This window comes from Marmota marmota, unplaced genomic scaffold, assembly GCF_001458135.2.
Source record: "Marmota marmota marmota unplaced genomic scaffold, marMar, whole genome shotgun sequence".
In the NCBI taxonomy this organism is placed as follows: Eukaryota; Metazoa; Chordata; class Mammalia; order Rodentia; family Sciuridae; genus Marmota; species Marmota marmota.
Genome location: NW_025999968.1, coordinates 37,407,586 through 37,413,585, shown reverse-complemented (window position 1 = coordinate 37,413,585; position 6,000 = coordinate 37,407,586).

Below are 6,000 nucleotides of genomic sequence, written 5' to 3'. Positions count from 1 at the left end.
TGGGAAAGGCAGCGGAGCACAACAGACACTAGTATGGCAATATGTAAATCAATGGATGTGTAACTGATGTGATTCTGCAATCTGTGTATGGGGTGAAGGTGGGAGTTCATAACCCACTTGAATCAAAGTGTGGAATATGATATGTCAAGAAATTTGTAATGTTTTGAACAACCCACAATAAAAAAATTTAAAAAAAAAGGAAGCCTGTGGAATGAATGGATAAATATGGCAAAGTATAAAGAAGAAAAGGAAATGGACAACTGCTGTGAACATTTTGATAATCATGTCCTTCCAGATATTTTTTCTAATGAAAGGATATTTTAGAAATAAAAAAATAACCGTTGCAAAAAAAAAAAAAAAAAGAATAGTGCTCTTACATTTTATCACAATTTTTTGGGAAAAAAAATGGTGCTGATGAGATTCCTGTGGCAGGTGAATCTTTGTGAGGCCTATGTAGGTGGGAGAAAGTTGAGGTAAAATAAAGAAGAAAGATGACAAAGGATATGGGCTTCTTATTTATATTTCTGATTTGAGCATTATATAAGACTGCCTCCCACAGAGTCAGGAGGAGCTTATTATAAATGCCCTACAGGCTACTGGGTCAGCCTCTTCCTGGTATTGTATTCAGCCTCCTTAACAAGCTCTCACAAGAAGTTCTCATGTTCAGTGGAGTTTGAGGGCCACTGATAGACACTAAAATAGTACATCGAAAATATTCACTGATGTGCTGTGTGCTGTGCTAGATGCTGGAATACAAGAGCAAATAAAACAGGCCCACTTGGAGAATCCCCAGAAGCAAATTATGGCACCAATGTCAGTGAATTCTGGTAACTATTGCTAAGGAAACTATGCAAAGTGTGAAACTGGAGTACTGAATTTTCAAGTAGACAACTTTTAGTTTTCTTATGTGGAAATGCATTTTATTATCAATTAAATTAATCTAAACAATTTATTGAGAGCATTCTTAAACCACCCTCCTAGCTAGCTGTTGCAGTCAGAATGTTTTGAAATTATTTGCCTAAGCCAAACAGATGTTTTGACAGAACTGGTAGGCAAAATTTTGTCTTCGGGCCCAACTTCTCTTTTCTTAGCCTCCAGCATCTCCTTGATGTCTTCAAAGACCCCTGGCCTCAAAGTGTTTCCTGTGCCCTCCTGTCAAAATGCTTTAATGACATGGATATAATATAAAGTGCGAAGGTGATATTCAAGAGAAATGTGTTTGCACTGTGATTGTGATATTTAATAAACTCCGTAGCTTTGAGCAAATTCCTTGAACTCTCAGTTTCCTTGTTTGTAAAAATAAAGTCTAAAGTTTTAGGAGCTCTAGTATCCATCCTGCACTCTTGTTCTATGATGCATTGAGCTCCCTGTGCATTGTACTTCAAGATGGGAACCGAGGTCAGGAAGAGACACTACATGAAGAGGAGGCTTAAAGTTGCTCATGAATGTTAGAGCAGTATCTGAGCAGCACCTCTTGCAACTAGTGAGGAGTTAGAGCTTGAGGGCTGAGTCAGCCCAGCTCCACTTCTGACTTGGTTTGTGAGATGGGAATACATTCTTCGACTTTTCTGTGATTCATTTTTCTCATTTTTGAGGTGAAGAAAGTTTGTGTCTCCACAGTGTCACTGTTGGCATTTCCAATGATCAAATGCATTTAAGTTACATGTGGGCCTTCCATAAATGTTTCTTTATTCGGTATAAAGGAAAAGTTGGGCTCTTTATTTATTTAACAAGCACACGCAAGGCTTGTGACATTCCAGAAACTAATTTAAGAGCTTCACTGTAACACTAACTATCCTTATAACAAGCCTGTGAGGAACTATTATTGTATCCAATAGAGAGATGAGCAACCTGAAGTGCACAACCTGTCCATGGTCACTCTCCATGTAAGCCAGGCAATCTGGCTGCAGGGCCTATGTTCTGGACCATTGTTCTAAAAGCAGATACTGATGGTCAGAGGACAGGAAATGGAATGGAATATGGGTAAGTGAACTATACGCTGTATCATGTCTTCACATAGGTCATATGTCTCTGAAAAAGATATAAAAATTAGAATAGCTTTAAAGTAAACATTTACCTAGAGGAAGTCCAACCACTGCATGCTCCTTTTGAAGGATTCATCAGTCTAACATCAGAAATATTGGCAAAGCATTTTAAATCTTTGTGGCAGCCCCTCATTAAAAAAAAGACCCCACATGATGAAAACTTCAGAATCTTGAAATGGGAATCGCTCCACTTTTTCAACAACCTATTTCCATGGGTGTTCCAGTCACATTCAGAGGAATGGAAACTCATTCCTTCTCTCCTTGGCAGAAACTCATCCCTACTGTAGCCTTGAAATCCTACCCTTATATTCTTACTCTCTTTATTATTTAGTACATTACATATTTACCAGTTTTCATATTTTAAAGGGTCTTAGTACAAATGTAATGTATGGCAGGAATAAATCTTGTTCCAGAAATAATCCCTACAGCTTGTTGCTTACCTGGTTGCCCTCACTCTGAGGGTTGGAATCTTCATTGTGACAGTTAGGTTTTCTTTAAACTGGAACTTTTACAGCATAATGAAAAAAGTCCTGGAGATTGGAAACTATTATATGAACAACATAATATACTAAAACCCAGCACACTTATTTTTAGTCAACTAATGGATATCTAAAATTAATTTCCAAATTTGCTTTATGAGTAAATGGTTATATTTAACCAATTAGAACTAAAATAAGACTTCTGTTCAGATTTGGTTTCTATTGTTATTTTTTTCTACTGCTCAAATTCTGCTGAACTTCACAGGTAACATGTGATTCTGCCCTGGGATATCACTTCCTTATTTCGAGTTCCTTTTACTATAAGCAGACAATCCTCACCCTCTGCTCATGTAATTGCTCAGAGGATAAGTTAAGAATCAATTCTACTTCTATCATTCCTATTTCAAAAGGAGTTCACTTTCAGCATCATGCCCTGCCAAATGCCTGCTATTAATTAATTATTGCCCTGGAGATGATTTCCTCTGATTAAAATATGGCCTTGAAGATTTTGGTCTCCGTTTTGGTTCTCTGTCTTCTTACTCAGCTCACTTTATACCCTTTCCTTCATTAAACGCTGAGCATCTATTTGCGAGAGACTGCTGGGCACTGAGATTACCAACACAAATGAAATATAACCTCTGTGTTCTGGAAGATCACTCTTTAGAGTGGGGCAGCTATATACATATATACAAAATTGTTTGAGAGATATGTCCAGGTATCATGGCAAAGTAAAAGAAAGTTATTAACTGTATGCTAGCATGGGGGCAGAAGATGTCACATCAAAAAAAGTGACTTCTAAGTTGAGTTTTGAAACGGGAGTTGAAGGTGGGTAATACAGAACAGGTGGGTAATACAGAAAAGAAGCCAAACTGCTCTACGAGGAATGCAACATGTGCAAAACCATGGAGAAGTTAGAGTGGGTCCATCCAGGAGACCAGAGAGAGTTTGCTATTCAGAGAAGTTGGTGACTCTAAGGTGACAGATGGTATCTGGGCTCAGTCACGAAGGGTCTTGGACTCGAAGTTGAGGTCTTCAGGTTTGTACTGAAGAGCTTCCTTTGAAAGTATCCCAGACCTGTTTCAAAATCTAAAGGAGACAGATCACTTTCTACCAAGAAAAATATGGACTTATGCAGAAATATCAGAATTCACACATATTTCAGAAAGCGTTCAAGTCCCAAACCACAGATTAACATCTGGAACTTTAGATGAAGAAGAAACATTGACTTAGGTGGAGGAGTGATATACCTAGATCTCTTAGCAAGGGAAGGAGCTGGTTGGTGTTGAGTAGTGTGTGCAGCGACCCTGGAGAATAGTTCTAGAGGTAGACACTAAGGCATTGGTCCCTGAGGGTGAGTAGGAGTGGTAGTGTGTCGGAAGCTGTGACTGAATTATGGGTCTTGAATTGTCCTGTGACAGAGGCAATGCCTCTCTTGGGAACTCTCTGTGCAAAGGCATCTATCTGAGACTGCTCAGTTGCTATGGTGATGCCTGGTTCAATAGGAGTTTCTGTGCCAGCCAAGGAGCTATTCAATTCTTGACCTTGAGGTTACAGGCACAAGCTGATAATCAATAATTGGGCTGTTCATACTCATGACCTTGGTTCTACTTACTTTGAAGAAACTATCTCACAATAAATTCTTTTGATGTTTCTACCTACATAATAAACATGCTGAGCTTGTGGTGTGTCATTACCTCCCTACCAGGGTTATCGTCAACCACCGAGATCCGGCTTTTTCTCTATCTGTGAGTCTGTTTGTCTTTTCTCCAACCCCTCACCACCCAGTCCAGGAGTTGAATTAATGGTTGCTGCAGTAGTGGCTTCAGATCTGAGTCTTATTGTGGACACAGAATTGCTAGAAATAATTAATTAAACATGGTGGAGAAAACAGAAAATATGAAATGAACTGATTTCAAGGGTCCCCAAGAAGTCTGTTCAGTACCAGTCTGAGGCCCTCAGTAGATTAGAGGCCTTGAGTAGATTAGTGTGCCATTGGTCCGTATTTTGTCCTTTCATATTTTATTTAGATTCCTAAAAGCCCTTGCTACACTTAAAGAATTCTTTCCTTCCTTCCTTCCTTCCTTCCTTCCTTCCTTCTCTCTTCTTTTCCTGATAGAAAGAGTAACCTACAGATTAGTTAAGCTAAAACTTATCCTTGTCATTTCATAAAATTTGAGATAAACAAATTTAATTTTCTAAATTTTAATAATCACTTTATAATCAATTTTACTAACTCCAAATGTTCAGAGACACTCCAATATAATATATTTCATACATTATTGCCTTATCATCTGTTTATTCCTTATTTAATCCACATTTTTAGATCTTTACCATCAAGGAAAATTCAAAGAACCAAGGATTTTTGTAAGTTTTTCATAGGAAATTTCTATAGAAATTTTTAGTGTGAACTTTCTTCTTTAATACAGTCACGTCTTAGCACTTTGAAATAACTGTCTAATTTAAGCATTAACTCAATGGTATTCACCTGACTACTTTTGAGTATAGACACATTAGATAAACTGAGTAGTTTAGGTTATAAAACAAAAACCTGTCTTCAGACCTTTTATTTGTAATATGACATTTTAAAAAAAAATAGATATATGACCTAGTTTTAAAGGCTTGCTTAAAAAGTAGACATGGAGACGCATGATCAGCCATTTATCTAGTAATCTATAATTTCTTGTGTCACAGAATTCTGGCTCAGGGCTGGCACAGTTGTGAAAAAGACAATGTTAACACATAAATCTCACTTGTACATCTGACAAAATAATTAATAGCATGTTTTCTTCTTAGTATCTTCTCCCATATTCTTTACAAAACAATAGAGGTTTGCATGTGCCACAAAATAGCCATCGAACTGGCATATATAGTGAGGTAGAGAGGTTTCAGAAGTACTGGTGGAGAATTACTTCTATGAAAATGTGGGTAAAGAATCATGACCTTGCAAGCCCAAGTGACACATTAATAGACAGGAAGGTCCTCTGTAGAAGAATCTACCATCTATCAATCTATCATGTGAGTAGTAGTACCAGGATAGCCATAAGCATCTCACATCTCAGACTATTCCCCAGTTTGTTACTGAATGGAAGATTGCCTTAGTAGGAAATTCCTTCTAGGAGGTATTAAATTAAGCCAAGCATGGAGGCACATGCCTATAATCCAAGAGGCTCAGGAGGTCAGGAGGCTAAGGAAGGAGGATAACCAGACTCAGTAACTTAGTGAGGCTTTGTCTCAAAATAAAAAGGACTGGAGATGTGGCTCAGTGGTTGCATGCACCTGGCTCAATCCCTGGTCCAAAAAAAAAAAAAAAAAAAGGTATTAAATTATCTCTATTTCTCTTTCATTTTAAAAGTAACATACTGATTTAAAAAACTGAAAATATAGCTAGGTGTGGTGGTGCATGTCTGTAATCCCAGGGATTTAGGAGGATGAGGCAGGAAGATGGCAGGTTTGAGGTTAGCCTGAGCAACTTAGTT